Source organism: Xyrauchen texanus, chromosome 21 (assembly GCF_025860055.1).
Source record: "Xyrauchen texanus isolate HMW12.3.18 chromosome 21, RBS_HiC_50CHRs, whole genome shotgun sequence".
Classification (NCBI taxonomy): Eukaryota; Metazoa; Chordata; class Actinopteri; order Cypriniformes; family Catostomidae; genus Xyrauchen; species Xyrauchen texanus.
The window spans coordinates 42,508,538-42,524,575 of NC_068296.1; the positions used below are offsets into that span (position 1 = coordinate 42,508,538).

The 16,038-nt window shown below is 39.5% G+C and overlaps 1 protein-coding gene across 1 annotated transcript in view; it reads right to left on the bottom strand.

Moving 5' to 3' along the window:
- The window catches only part of LOC127661374 (genetic suppressor element 1-like), a 341,952-nt gene that overhangs the window by 100,766 nt on the left and 225,148 nt on the right, over positions 1–16,038 (bottom strand).

Below are 16,038 nucleotides of genomic sequence, written 5' to 3' on the forward strand. Positions count from 1 at the left end.
ATTTTTTCCAACCTCGATTTTTTTTTTGTTATTTTACCTTTTACAGGTTTTGCAATTATGACCTGTACCAATGTTTAAGAAAGCGTTAAAGTCCCTGTAAAGGCAATAAAAACAATCTAAACGCATTATAAATGTTAAATATATTGCTAAAACACATTACAAAGACTGAACTGTGAAGTTCCGCTGTCGCCAAATCTGTTTCCGGTTTACTTGCGCATCGCCCAAAATGTCTGTTTTTACTCGATGTCTCCAGAATCTTCCGAAAATACGCATCAGCGATGTTCATCGCATTGTTGATGCCCGGTCCCCTGTTCCGACAAGCAAGAGGGACAAGGGCTTTAAACTCTACATATCGAGTTATCTGCACAACTACAAGGGTAAGTATTTTAATCTAATGTGGTGTGCCGGCAGATAGCGGCTAAGCTAGTTCGCCACGTGTTCATTTTTAATGTAACGTTAGTATAGAAGCTTGTTTTTTCTTAGTTTTAAAGCAGACTGTTTGTTAATTTTTGTGATAATTGTAATATCAATTATATTAACTTGCTCTCCTCTCAGATTCTAATAAAGATCAGGACACCGGTGAAGTCACTGTTAGGGCATTGTGCTACAGGTCCATGAGGAAAACAGATAAACCTCACAGTTGAGTGTATGGTGAAGCTAGAATTAATAAGACCGCAGTTATAGGCTTGTTACTTTAATAGCCCGATGTTCCTGGGGACTCGGCTAAGGTTATTCATGTTTAATGTAACTCAAATCAAATGAAAACAGTTATTGTAGACAGGTAAGTTTCCCTAGCTGGTCCCCTCTGTGTAAAATGCGTTCTTGTTCAAGTTTTCAACTCAGTCATTCGTTTAAGATGCAATCTTGTGTTATAAGTATTAGGCTATCATGATTATACATTGAGCAAGCTATATAAATAAGTATTTAATATAATAAAAGTGTAGAGAAACAACCGAGGGTGTAAGGTAAAGGCTGAATATTGTAGATTTATTACAATATGTTGCATGTTTGAATTAAAATACCTGTGGATATGCAACTTCCCACTCATGAAAGTGTTATTCAAAGGAGCACACTCTACAAAGGCCTGACTGGAGATTTGCCTGATCTATCCGGTCCTTCAGGTGAGTAGGGATATAACAATAGCAAATTTCACTGTACAGTATGATATATCAACCAAAATCTGTATACCAATATTTCATTATTTTCTTTTTCCTCCCTTTTACAAACAAATATTCTGCTTCAAAGAAAAAAAATGAAATTGATGTTATCATAAGGGTTCTTCATTATGAACTTGTATGCCATGCATAACATACTGTGGATAGAAATTACAGGGAAAGTTACTGGTATGATAATTGTGGTTATATTATATTACTATTATATTTAGTGTATTGCTAATCAATATATTGTTACTTCCCAGGTGACAGCGGCTCAATTCAAGAGCAAGTGAAGCAAGTTGGGACAATGTTGAAGACATTTGCTCGCACTGGGCAATCGGGTACAACTTGCAAACAACACCTGTTGTTGTTGGTTTAATTCCCACTGGGGCCACCTGTACATGTAGTAGACCTAGATATAAATGTCATAGTTTAGTAGTTGAAGGACCAGGACTGACTACTTTATTCTTTTATTCTGGGAATCCCTGTAGGTGCAGATCAAACCCTAATGCTGCGACGTCTTGGAGTTTGGCGATGTTGTGCGTAGCATGGACAACAAAATGGACGCTATGCTGCAACATTTCAGTGCCAATGTGTCTGTTGGAGAGTTATCCCTGTCAGAGGATCTGTTACTCCCCCCTAGACACCCAGGAAGATTTGGCATTGCTTGACAACAGTTTGAGGCAGGATAAAGAGCTCCAGCAACGATTTGTAAGTGTGCCGATTTCGTTTATAACGCCAAAGGGTAATCTAAAAAGCACAATTAAGATTGTACACTGCATATTCTACAGTCTGAATCCACAGCCTGTCACATTTTAAATTTCTGAGAAGCTTCAGAGAAATGTAATTTGTAACACGTTTTTTTTGTATTTTCAGTTTCGGTTTTTGGCAATCAAATGTGGGAGGGACCTAAAGACAACCGTGTGGCGAATGCTTCAGAGTATCTTCTCTAATCACCTTTCCATCAATACAACCTGGACTGGTGTAGGGGATAAAGCATGTTTTAAAGACATGTTCCTGAAGACCATTGTTCAAAGTAACTTGGATATTTTTTTTATATTTAAGTACATGTGTATGACCTTATGCCATTCAAATGGAATGACAGATCTTTATTTTCTACAGGAGCCATCCGGAAGAACACGGCAACCCAGGATGCGATCCAGGTTAACGTTACGCGTTACCTGAAAGGAGCATCTGAACATGAAGGTGGAAAAAGGCGCCGCACAGCTGAGAGAGACCCACAGCCGACCCCTTAAACCTAGGCTGACTACTGACACCCCAGCATCACTGACAACTGGAACCCTTTCTTTATCCTGCAGTCAGTAACATCAAGACCCCTAAAGAAGCCTGCTAAAAGTGTCAGACTACACTCACCCAATCCACACTGTTCACTGTGGAAATTGCTCTTTTTTTTCTCTCTCTCGTGACCCTGCTTTGAGGGCAGCTCCTTGGATGAATATGGGATGGTTTGTCCTTTTATACAGGCGCACGAGGAATCACTGAAGATATGCTAATTTGCACTGCCTCATTCTGGAGGTCGGGGAAAACCGGTGAATCTTAGCCCACTACGCCACACAGTCCCCAACCACTCCAGACATTCTGATTGGCTGTGTTCTCTACAGCTGGATTTTCTGCTGTTAATTATATTTATTCCCACTTGTTGTCATGTGTAAGTTGAATGTCAAAATGTATATTATACCTGCACATTCCTTGATACCAAAGATCTCAATTATTTAATATACAATTTGCTGCTTATTTCATTGTTACAGTGCTTAACTATTCTATTTTTAAATATAGCTTGTAAATCCTAGATTATACATCTAATGCTTGATATTTGCACATTATCTGGTATCAAATATTCTACTTACCGTGACTTTAGTATTGGCTTATTTCGTTCCGTCAGTGCTTAACGATTCTAGTTTGTAAATCCTATTTCATACCTCTGATACTTGATATTGCACATTAACTAGTACCAAAAATTCTACTTTCATTCCATCACAGTGCTTAACTGTTATTCTATTGTTAAATATAGCTTGTAAATCCTTGTGCCACAGGTCAGCATTGCAGTTATAATGGTATATTCTACTCCAGAGCTTTACTCTAAATTATTACCACTTAACCTATTGTTAGAAATGACTTGTAAATATGATGTTATACCTCAATTTATTTGGTATCCTGCACTTTATTTGGTACCAAATATCCTCATTGCTTATGTTTACTGGTAATTCTTTTCATCCCAGAGCTGACCTCTTTATATTATAAACTATTATTGTAAGTGTTACAATAGTGTTTTAAAAAAAAAAAAAATGTTTATAACCAAAATTGAATTGGAAACCTGCATGTTCTTTAGTGTGTGTTTGTGTATATATATATAATGTTTGTATTTTTTTGTTATTTATATTTCAGTGATCTGACATCTTGTTTCAATGACAGTTACTGTACTTTGAAATGTGGAATTAAAACGCCAAATGGAAATTTGTCTGGTTTGATCAATCATTATTCTTGATAAACTGCATGCTATAAATATATATATATATATATATATATAAAAAAAAAAAAATATATATATATATATATATATATATATATATATATATACATACAATAAGCGCGACAGATCGCTCGGAAAAAACGTTTGCCTCCGACGCTCCGCGGAAGGTCCGCCTTCGATATAACGGCGGCGGAATGGCGGATGGCCAGCGGGCCGGCCGCGGAACGAAGGCGGTTGCCGCTTTTAAAAAGCGGCTGCCGCCGGTGGTGCGCCGTCAAACGTGTTTGCGATATCGCCATTCTGCCGCTTCTACTGCCGCCGGAGCACCGCCAGCAGCCCGCCGACTTATTGCTATCTGGGATATTTCATTTTATAATATCTTTAATTCAGACAATACCATGATAGTAATACCATTGTATTTTTTAAGTACTTTACACTACCAAGTATTCCTGTAGATCAAACAGTCAAGGTGCATTATCAGATAAAAGTAATCTGGATAAAAGTGTCTCTGTGTGGTTTACACTAGAGGGACGGTGTAAGGCTGTACATTAGGGTCACAGGGATTGGTGAGGCTGATTCACCTAACCTGACTGACTTTACCAGCAGACAGTGGGGTTAATGAATAACAGTAATACAGGCAGACATGAACGCTTACCTTAGCCAGCACCAGAACCTGCCACCAAGAAATCACCCACAAAACTACACTGACTTCAGAGTGGTGTGACCTAAAGACTCGTGAATGTAGCGTTCAGTGCAAGCCATCATATGAGACAAAAATGGAAGTTTCCTTCCATGTGTAAAAAAATGAATATGGTACGCAGTCAAAAGTAGCTGATCATAAAGGTTGTGCTGGGATGTACCCAGGGCCGCCGATTAGGGTGTACAACTGGATCTTTTGTCCCGGGTCTGGGCTAGAGGGGGTCCACAGAAAGGCTACTCCATATTGTAGAGCGCATCTAAACTCATCCAGCGGGAGACGAAGATATAAACACGGGGACAGTGTGCAACAATACGGGTAGCACGATGATGGCATAACTGTCCGCAGCCCTGGAAGTACAGATGTAAACACCTTTTAACTGCCTAAGGGTATCGTGATAATACTCTGGCCTGTAGAAGGAGCTGAGTAATGCAGACCCAGTTGAGGAAGGGTCTTATTTTGTGCTATAAAGTAGCTGGAAACTGCTCGTCATAGATGTGACCTTCAGATACAATTTGTAGGAATCTAGGAGGAAAAAAAACAAATAAATGGAGCTTTGACCTGTCAAGAGAAAAGAGAGAGAGAGAGAGAGAGAGAGTGTCTCAAATGGAAAAGAAAAAAATCCAAGAGGTGACCACTAAAAGATTTCAGTTGGTGTTAACGATACGGCTGTCATAACCCGATCAGATCTAACTGCCTACACACACCAATAGTAATTGAGAGCAAGCCTCTAGCTGTGGAGCAGCATGCTACGTTTGGTGTGTATGTGCGTGCGCAGATGGTGTTTGAGAGCTGAAGAGAGTGGTATGAGGTCTGTCCACACAGGAGGCAGGAATTAACTCAATAAAATGTGACTGTGTCAGAGGTCAAAGAGCTTGTTATAACTAACAACATTTTATCACAGCTGCCAAATACAAGACTCAATTGTTCCAAAAATGTATGTCAGATAATGCAAGAGAAATGTTGATTATAAAGTGATGTATATTTAAAACAGTTCAGTTTAATCAAAAAGAGATTACATATTAAAAACAGATTAACCAAACGAACCACACTTTGGCAAACAAACTTTCTTCTAAAAATCTTTGTTTGTGTTCTGCAAAAAGTGCACTATGTGATCCCATGTTCAAATCAGACCGCCACATTGCTGTCTCCATTTATTTTGAGCATCTTCAGAAGTCTGAATCTGTCAGATGTTGGACAGTATTCATTTATAATAATTATCCATATATATTTATTACATATAATTATTACAAATGCTGTCCGACGTTTTCACAGATTCAGACTTTGAAGAGAGGCTGTGTGATGTCATAACTTCATACATCAGTCATAATGACGGTGTGTTGCTGCCAGTACTGCATGATAATACAGTGCACAAAATATATATAGGCTATATATTTAAATCGGCAGATGAGTTTTCAGCTAACGCAGCCCCTGGGTATGCCAGTCTTCTTTTTATTTCTAAATTGCAAGCTGCAAGAAATGAAAGCAATGTCCTCCTCTGACTTTAAGTCTTATAATGATAAAAAAGTGCAAACATTTGTGTGATTTTGTGACCAGGCCATTAAGTCATGTTGTGTACCACTGCATCTGTATGATTTTCAGATAAACTGACTCGTAACGTGTGCAGGGGCTCACAACCTCCCGAGAGTCAGAACTCAAACCGTGTATGTCCAACTTAACCCCAAGTAGATCGTAGAAACCATTGATGCCATTGGCTTATATGATTAACTTAAGCTTGCGATGCTTTTAAATGTTTTAATAACATTAAATCGTGATATTGTCATATTTGATCATTAAAAAAAAGAAGAAGAAGCAGCTGTGATTAAATGAAAGTAATATCCTTATAATAATAGTAATAAAAAAGACTATGCTTTCAATTGATTCAAAAGTTTTATTGAATATAATGGTATGTCGATTAATTAATCGAATTAATCTCATACACTGTATAAATGTTAGCTGAGAAAGCCCCTAAAATAAAATTATTACAAAATTTATAAATAATGATATTTAAAATAATTATAAATAATACACTGGCACAAAAGTTTGGAATAATGTACAGATTTTGCTGTTTCGGAAAGAAATTGGTACTTTAATTCACCAATGTAGCATTAAACTGATCATAATGTATAGTCAGGACATTACTGATGTAAAAAAAAACACACCATCACTATATGAAAAAAGTTATTTTTGATCAAATCTAGACAGCAGAATCACTCCAACACCTTGTCCTTGAGTAATCATGCTAAATTGCTAATTCGGTGCTAGAAAATCACTTGCCATTATATCAAACACAGCTGAAAGCTATTTGGTTTGTTAAATGAAGCGTAACATTGTCTTTGTGTTTGTGTTTGTTTTTGAGTTGTCACAGTATGCATTATACTGGCATGACTCAAGATCAATATTAGGTCAGAAACTGCAAAAAAGAAACAGCTTTCTCTAGAAACTCATCAGTCAATCATTGTTTTGAGGAATGAGGCCTATATGATGCTTGAAATGGCCAAAAAAACTGAAGATTTCATACAAAGGTGTTCACTACAGTCTTCAAAGACAAAGGACAACTGACTCTAACAAGGACAGAATGAGACGTGGAGGGCCAGATGTACAACTAAACAAGAGGATAATACATCAGAGTCTCACATGTCCTCAGCTGACAGCTTCATTGAATTCTACCCGCTCAACATACAATAAGGTTCCATTTGTTAACATTAGTTAACAACATTAGTTAACATGATTCAACAATGAACAATACATTTACAGCATTTATTAATCTTAGTTAAAGGTGCAGTATGTCAAATTCAGAAAGCCTTGTTATTAATGACACCTCTGGCCGTTAAGTAAACTGCAGGCAGCTTCCTGTTGCTTATGCTCGCGCGTGCTCGTGCACACACTCAATAATGATGCGAGCATCGTCCAAAACAATGACGTAACGTACAAAGAGACTGAACGTGATTCACCGCATCATGCTGGCCGATGAGGTAGCATAATTAAAATGACACAGTTATGATTGTTTTACAACAAACTTTGAGACTGAATATTATATTTGACGCTCCAGTGCTGGAACAGGGCTAAAACAAAGTGTGGATGTAGATCTGACTGTAGTAATTGACATTGAAGTAATCTCTTTTCTTTGCATGATACATTGACTGCATTTATATGATATCCTATGTCGGCGTTAGCTAGCTAGCAAGCTTTATCAATAGCTGTTAGATAAATTTGTTGGATGATGACAGTAGCTGTTTATAAAATAGACTGAACATTATAAATATCTTGACACAATTCAGTATTGATGTGATTCCATTACATCTGTCATTTTGATTTATCGATGCGCTATTGTTATATAATAATAGATTGTATATATTTTCTGTATAACCAAGTTACATTACACTAATGAATGTGACAATTGAACATTTCATTTCATGTGTTATTGTGGTTTAGCTAAAATGACACAGATTAATCCTTATGGCACTATATTTCACATGCTTTACAGTTATGTAAGTTTTGATCCCCAAAACTAAACGAAGGTTCCTCCAGGAATCAAATGCCCTGCCGATGTTCACTCTAGTTTTCGCTCGACCACGATCACATTCCCGCTTAGCCAGACGGGATTCAGTAGATAAAGTTTTTTTTGGCTTACTCTGAGTTTGTGTAGGAGTTGGTGTTGTGCTGGGAGCCGGATGTTTGCTGGATTCCATCTCTAAGATAACGTTACCTAGTGTTGCAGTCTGTTGTCGCTGTTGAATAGCAGAAGCACTGAGGGAAGGCTCTCGGGAGCGCGCATAATCGTCACATCCTTTGGATTATCCCGACAAAAGCGACCCGCTGCCTTCACATGAAAATCAGTCTAGAGGCTTTAATAGATCACTGACCTACAGTTCACAGCAATCTATTTTGCGATTGAATTTGTCAGTCTGTCTGAAATAGATTTATTATAAGGGATTTTTTTTAAGGCGCATCAGTGTACACCTGCATCAGACAGACACTTTTGGAGTGGCTTGGTTGCGTTTTGTCATAAACATACTTTTTTAGGTCACTGTGTCAAGTTCAACGTAGTTGAAAAACACATATTGCAATCCCTGTGTTCTGAATTGCGCTCCATCAAGCTGTCTCATGTTATGCTGTCAGTGTCAATTATTTCTCATGAGAATTCGCCAAAGGCTCACTGAAATGTTGCTAAAAGTATAAATCACATGATGACGTCATTACGTAAGATGTAAAATTTACATATGTAAATTAATTAGCGTAAAGAGCTATGGTAATTCTTTAAAAGTGTACAACATGTTTGTTTTTTCATTTCATTGTTTTTAATTGAACTAATGATTTAACTATTAGTATTTATCTACTAATTATTTAGCTATCACAAATTGAACTTGTCAAACAGTGGGGGATTTCTGTGTAATTTGTTTTGAAATTAAACTGCAATAGTGAACAATGACAATGTCCAAAATTATCAAAGAAATAGCAAACAGGGGTAGGCAGTGGTGTAGCAGTGTAGTGTCCCCAAGTCCCCCCCACAACAACTTCACATCGCACCCAACCCCACCCAAACCCCCCCATTTTTATTCACAACCCACCCCTGGTTTGAAAATACAATGGTGTTTTTTTTCTTCTGTCACCCACAGACTTTGGAGTACCACTGTACGGACACAATTAAACCCTCAGCCCTACTCCTGTGAATTATAAACACATGCACCTAATTAAAACACAGCTTTCAGTCCATTCCTCAAGGGGAAATAATGAATCCAATAATTGGAGACGAGCACCTAAAACGACCTTGCTGTTTTCTAGAGCTGTACATTATCCTTACTGAGACAGTGAGAGAAAGAGGCTGTGAAATGAAACACGACGTGCTCTCAGGCGCTTTTTGCTCTGTTGTTAACACACTGAGTCAACGGTTCAGTTGCATCAACAGAGAAGCACCAGTAATCCATATTAAGAATAGTTTAATGCACCGACGTGTGAGTACAGGGCAAAGAATGAAGAGAGGGAGGAGAAAACGTGTAAACGAGAGAAAGATTGCCGCTCCCTGCTGAGATAGCATGCCTCCCCTCTGGCTGTGATCTGTGCTGGTGGTCCAGGAACAGAATTAGGGGGTTATGGGTAAAAGGAGGGGCTAAAACAGAGGACGAATGGAAGTTTGGGACTGCTTCTGTGCCCAGTCAAAGTCCTGACCTGCCATCCATATGCTTATTTCGCACCTGCCAGCTTTCTCCCGCCGCTCCCCGCCGAGCTCAGAGCTGGCACCTCTCGCTTGCCCCCAAATCTGTCCTCGTGCCTCATGCCTGCACCAGCTGTCCTTCTCTGTTCTGTGTGCTCACGCCAGGTGAGCGGGGCAGTCCTGGACCCTGAACCGCTCTGGCCAGCTGACTAGCCAACGTGCCACAGTCACCATATGGAGACTCCCGCCATCCGAGCTCCTCTCCTCTGCCTCTTACATCTGACGCACCCACCATGTGCTGGAGCCAAGCCTGTGAGCAGATTGTACGCCCCCTTTTCACTCTCATACGCTCTTTTTTCCAGTTTTCAAACAATCTTCTCTTGTTCTCCAGTCTTGCAGAGTAGTCTAGACCAAACAAATGCACATAAATAGATGCATGACTGCGGTACTCAGAGATTAATTTGACCAGAGCCCTTCCTTTGGTCACATCGAGTGTGCCTTGGCCCTCACACACTCCCAGTGTCCTGAGGCCGGGGGTCCATGGAGACCCCTGAAAGGTTATCATTTAACCTGGCATAAATCCTGAACCGTATCGCCCTAAGCCCTGGGCCTTTGGGGGAACGGAGGGTATCAAGGCCCACGCAGGACCCCATCAGACTGATCCCGGGGGACCCTGGCTTCCTAACATAGTGCCACCAATGGGCAGATAAATTTACCGGGCCTAGGCTCCAGAACCGAAGCCCCTCATGAGTTAAGACCCTGGGTGGGGAGAGGTCCCAAACCCCACCGGCCTAAGCCCAGGGGACTGTCCGCCCCAAGATATTTCCACCACAACACAGCTGGGTTTACCGGGACACGTTCCCTTTGACTGGCTCACATGACACTTCCTACAGCTGTGCTTCTTGATTACCCCTAAATCCCTACATCCCCTCTAAACTCATATTACTGTGGGATTTTTAAAAACACATGCAGTGATATTTGTTTTTTGATCATTCAGCCTATCCTGTAATAAACAGATGTTGACAGACTGGTAATCTGCTCAGCAGCTGCCATCCAAAGCTGATCCCTCAATCACAGCCAGCGAGCTTAGCCTTCCACCACCTCTATTAGGGAGCTTGTGGGGCAGGATTTTATCCAGAAAGAGAAATAGAGAGCCTGTGTCTGTTGTAAAACTAGCTTTTATAGTCAATTGTAACAATACAGCATTCAAGTCACAGCCCTGCTGAAATGCAATAATAAACAAACAAAAGAACTGCATAGCTGGTCACCAGCATATGTTCAGATTTAAATGCACAAGATGCTGGTGTGCTGGTGTACCAATAAGGCTTTCTGAATAGTTTAGCCAACAAGACGTGGCAAGAGACCAACTGTACCTTGGTAAACCAGCATTAGGAAAAAAACCCTACTGGTCAATAGGGCTGGGCAATAATTGCCTTAAAAATATTGCAAAATCCGTTTACATCATCAAGCCCCCTGCTGATGGTCATGAATTTTTTTCCTTAATTGATTTTGCTTTAAAAATTTTATTAATATATTGAAACATAAACAAAAGACATTTCTAAATTAAAATTGCACTTTAAACTAAACAAAAAAAATCAATAAAAATGTTTTTGATCAAGGTGTTCAAAAAAATCTTATTTAACCACCTCCCCAATTCCAAACATTTACCATCTCCAATGGCTTTTTGCCATCACGCAAGCATCCGTCAACGACACCAGGTGGAAAATTACTAATAGCCTGTAGATTAAGATCTAAAGAAAATTATACATGTAAAGACAATAATAATCAAAATAAATAAGCCAAATAAATTCCCTTGTGTTCCCAAAATAATGCTGTCAAATGTGCATTCTTATTCAGTGTGTTTGTATTGTGTTTTGGTACCAGTTAATGCTGCCTAAGAAAATCTAATAAAACTAAATTTAAGGTTCAAGGTGAACATGTCTTGTATTACTTTATGATTTAATCACTTTCATCTTTGTTTCTTTAATACAAATATACCTGTATTACTGAACCTGCTCAGTTGTGTTCACAATGCATGCTAACTGCGTTGAAATAAAGAGAATTAAACTCACAGCACCTCACGTGATGATCAGAGATCATTTGCAGCATTCTCATAGACGACATTATACTTGCAAGCGGTTTTCAGATGAATGAAAACTCTTTACATGCGCTTGTTCCACGAGACAACGAGAACAAACAGTGAATCAGACATGAGCATTGACGGCTTTTCTTTTGTCTGCTCTTAAAAATATTTGTTAAATAAGTGTGTTTCTTCAAGCACGTCTTTGTGACTAACAGCATTTCTTGTCATGTGTCACTCCAAGACGTCTTACATGTCATCCACCTGTTGCGGTAATTACCCGTGCATGAAATACATTTGGACTAGGAGCTTGCAAACTGGATTCAGCCTCTTCGCATTTTGCGGGTGCAAGTTTCACACCCTGGCCACTCTTTAATATATTTGGCAACTTCCCAGATCTTTGGTTTTGCCATTTCTCTATATTTTGGATAATTTTCTGTTTCGCAATCGGCATTGGGATCCTTGCAAGACATCGCCAATATCCAATGACATTGTCCTATCGCTCAGCCCTACTGTTCGACCAGTTTTACTGTTGAAAAACATTGCTATTAGGGCTGGGTATAAACTATATGCAGACTCCCCAATCTGATGGTTGATGTGAAAATTACCTGAATCTCCTAACTTGAATCTACATTATTTTATGCATTGTACTGCTGCCACATGATTGGCTGATTAGATAATCGCATGAATAAGTGTACAGCTGTATCTAATAAAGTGGCCGGTGAGTGTATATATGGTTATGTTTATTGTTAACATGCATCATTTTTAACTATTTACAAGTATTAACATTGATATGTAGAACAAGTGCTAAAAAAGAACAGCCTTTTAGAGTAACAGCAGTGATGCGAGTGTCTCACAGAAGTGTTTTGGTTGGGCGCATATTAACAAGAGTAGTCAAATAGCTCCTTACCCACATGTTTTGTTGTTGTTTTATAAATTGTCTGTACTGAAAAGAAAAGGTATTAAAATAAACATTATTCATTGACAAATGTCTTGACTTACAAGGAAGGAGTAAAACCAAATCAAACTTTTGGTTGGTACTTTAATCTATACAATGCTTGAAATTGCCAAAAAACTGAAGATTTCATACATAGGTGTTCACTACAGTCTTCAAAGACAAAGGACAACTGACTCTAACAAGGACAGAATGAGACGTGGAGGGCCAGATGTACAACTAAACAAGAGGATAATACATCAGAGTCTCACATGTCCTCAGCTGACAGCTTCATTGAATTCTACCCGCTCAACACCAGTTTCATGTACAACAGTAAAGAGAAGATTCAGGAGGCTTTATGGGAAGCATTGCAAAGAAAAAGACACTTTTGAAACAGAAAAACAAAAAGAAAAGGTTTGAGTGGGCAAAGAAACACAGACATTGGACAACAGATAATTGGATAAGAGTGTTATGGATCTGAACCCCATTGAGCTTTTGTGGGATCAGTTAGACTGTATGGTGCGTGAGAAGTGTCAGACAAGACATCCACATCTATGGCAAGTGCTACAGGAAGTGTGGGGTGAAACGTCACTTGAGTATCTGGACAAACTGATGGATAGAATGCCAAGGATCTGAAAAGCTGTCATTGCTGCATGTGGAGGATTATTTGATGAGAACTCTTTAAAGCAGTTTAAGATGTTTTTTCAAATTGTAATAGTAATTTGTCATGTTATTAATGTCCTGACTAGACATTGTGATCAGTTGAATGCCACTTTGGTGAATAAAAGTAACAATTTATTTGCATAAGAGCAAAATCTTTTGGCTGCCAGTATATGAATCCAGTGACAAAACTCAATTAACTAAAAAACATGGAATGTCAATTTGACATGTTTGGATAAAATGAATGTATATGTGACATGCAGCACATGCATACTACATATTTACTACATACTCTTTAATAAGCACATTATCCCATATAGCAAACTGCTTTTCCGGAGGTGAGAAGTGAAGTCGTCGAAAACATTCGGTTTTGCAGTAAAATGGCAAAATAAAGCCCCATTTAACAAGATGCGTGACATTGACAAAATGCGAAAGCAATATATTACTTCTGTATAGCAAAATTTAATATTCAATGTAGTAGTAGTAGTAATAATAATAATATATCAATAATAAGTACATCATATTTAAGCAATGTCTCACAATCAAGAGTTTCATCACTGCTTTTATTAATAACATCATGCTCTACAGTGCAGCACTGTATTTGACAAAATAATAATCATTTAACAAATCTAATTGTGGGTTTTGGATTTTGCTGTGAGGATCAGTATAGAAGCTCTTCATTAGATCAAAATAATGCAATGGTATGATTAAAAGTAATTGTTCTGTTCTCATTTGTTTAAACTTTTATGAATTAATTTGATTATATGTTTGTTTGTTTTTTTATGATCAAATTTAATTAAACTTTAAAAACCGGAATTCAGATTCGGATTTGATAAGGCTCTAGAATTTCTTGCTGGTCACCTCTTTTTCATGAGAGGGTAAAAACACTTGACCACTGGCACTTACACACATAGCAAAACAAACTGCTGATGTAACGTTTTTACCAATAAGCATCTGCCGCGACATCAAAACAATTGCCACTGGAAATTTGCCGACATGCTCGACAAGACCCATTAACTCTTTCCCCGGCAAACACGGAATTTTCCGGGTTTCCGTGTTTTAGGTGGTATAAGGTAAGGAAGACCCCTCCGCATGTTTTGAAAGAGTACGCAACTCTTTGATCAAAGAAACAGACTGCGATCGTCTCAAACATGAAGAAGTGGAGTATTGAGAAGCTCAAAATATCAGACATAAACGTGCCTTTTTCTCAGCTTTTTGTCTGAAATGTTGTTTTTTGACAAAACCGACCTCTGTTCAAGTCGCAATAAAAAAAGAACAAATGAAGATAAAATAAAATCGTTTTTTTGCCTAAAAGCAGAGGCTCAGATCTTTATTGTGATATATAGCATCTTCATATATTCATGGAAGAAAATATTCTGCGGGCCATTAACGTTTAGCGAAAATCGTCAAAAACCCTGGCGGTGGCTGGCAACTTTTTTTTAAAAACGCTGGCGGGGAAAGAGTTAAAGCACCTAAAAACACACAAGAACAAACACAGACATGTAAATGTGTGGAAAAAAAAACAACAACAAAAAAAACATTTCAATAAGACTTTCCAAATAAAGAGAGCATACGAGCAGTGAGATCTTTAAACGCTTGCTGACGCACAGCCAACATTACTGACAAGAGAAAGAGAGGTGTTCACAGTTGAGTTCTACCCAACAGCTTTCTGACTTCACACAGCAGTTTCTCGCTAGGGGCACAAGATGTAATAGAAGACAGCATGCATCCTTACTCATGCATGGGCAACCGTACAGCAGGCACACGCACACACATCAACATACCACCCACTGACACTGCTTCTCTAGGAATGCAAACAGACAAAATAAGGGAGCCGTCAACTTTACTGCGATGAGAGTTGGAGAAAGTACAAGAATTACTATTTTCAGACGCTTTAAAGTTTTAGCACTTCAACCGATCTTCTTTCCAATGATTCTCAACAGCCGGCATTTCACAGCCCAAAAGTGTAACCCGCACACACACACACACAAGATGAGACAGTCACAATGTCGGAGGAAACTGCTTTTATTAATAGCAGTGCAGACAAAAATACAAACAGGGTAAATCCAGAGAAGAGTTGTCGAGGGAAGCGTAGGGTCAAAAGCCGGGGAATCAAAGTGGAGTAAAGGGGCAAATCCGGGAGAGAGTGGTCAACGAGAGTGGGGGGGGGTCAAAGCCGGGAAACAGGATCAGAGTAACTAGACGGGACTAGTGAGGAGCAAAAGACAGGGGAACAAGGGGAGCTGGCAAGCTAAGAGGAGGACAAGAGGAGTTAAAAACTAGACGAGACTAGCGGGGGCAAAGACACGGGAAACTAAATACAATAACCAACAGGCGTGAGACGAAAGGGCAGTGATATATATATAGGGGAAAGTGCAGGTGTAAACAATGAAAGGTGATGAGACGAGTACAGGTGAAACTAATGTGGAGATTGAGACGAGTGCAGGTGTACATAATGTTCTGGCGATTGGGAGCGGGCATGTGAGCCCGAGGAGGGAGACCTGCTAACGAGCGTGGAAGCTCGAGGGAGCAAACGAGCTTGTGAGCTCGAGGGAGCAAAATGAGCGTGTAAGCTCGAGGGAGCAAAACGAGCGTGCGAGCTAGAGGGAGCAAAACGAGCGTGCGAGCTCGAGGGGGCGGAACGAGCGTGGAAGCTCGAGGGGGCGGAGCGAGGTTCGTGACAGTACTCCCCCCTCTAAAACGGACGGCTCCTGACGGCCGCGCTCGGTTGCGAGGAGCGCAACATCTGGGAAGTGGTGCTGGACGAGCCCAACAAACAAAAAACCCTGAACAGACAACCCACAAAACACATAAACAAAATTGAGGGCAGTCCAAGGGGCACAGAGGGAAATGAGACAGTCCATGGG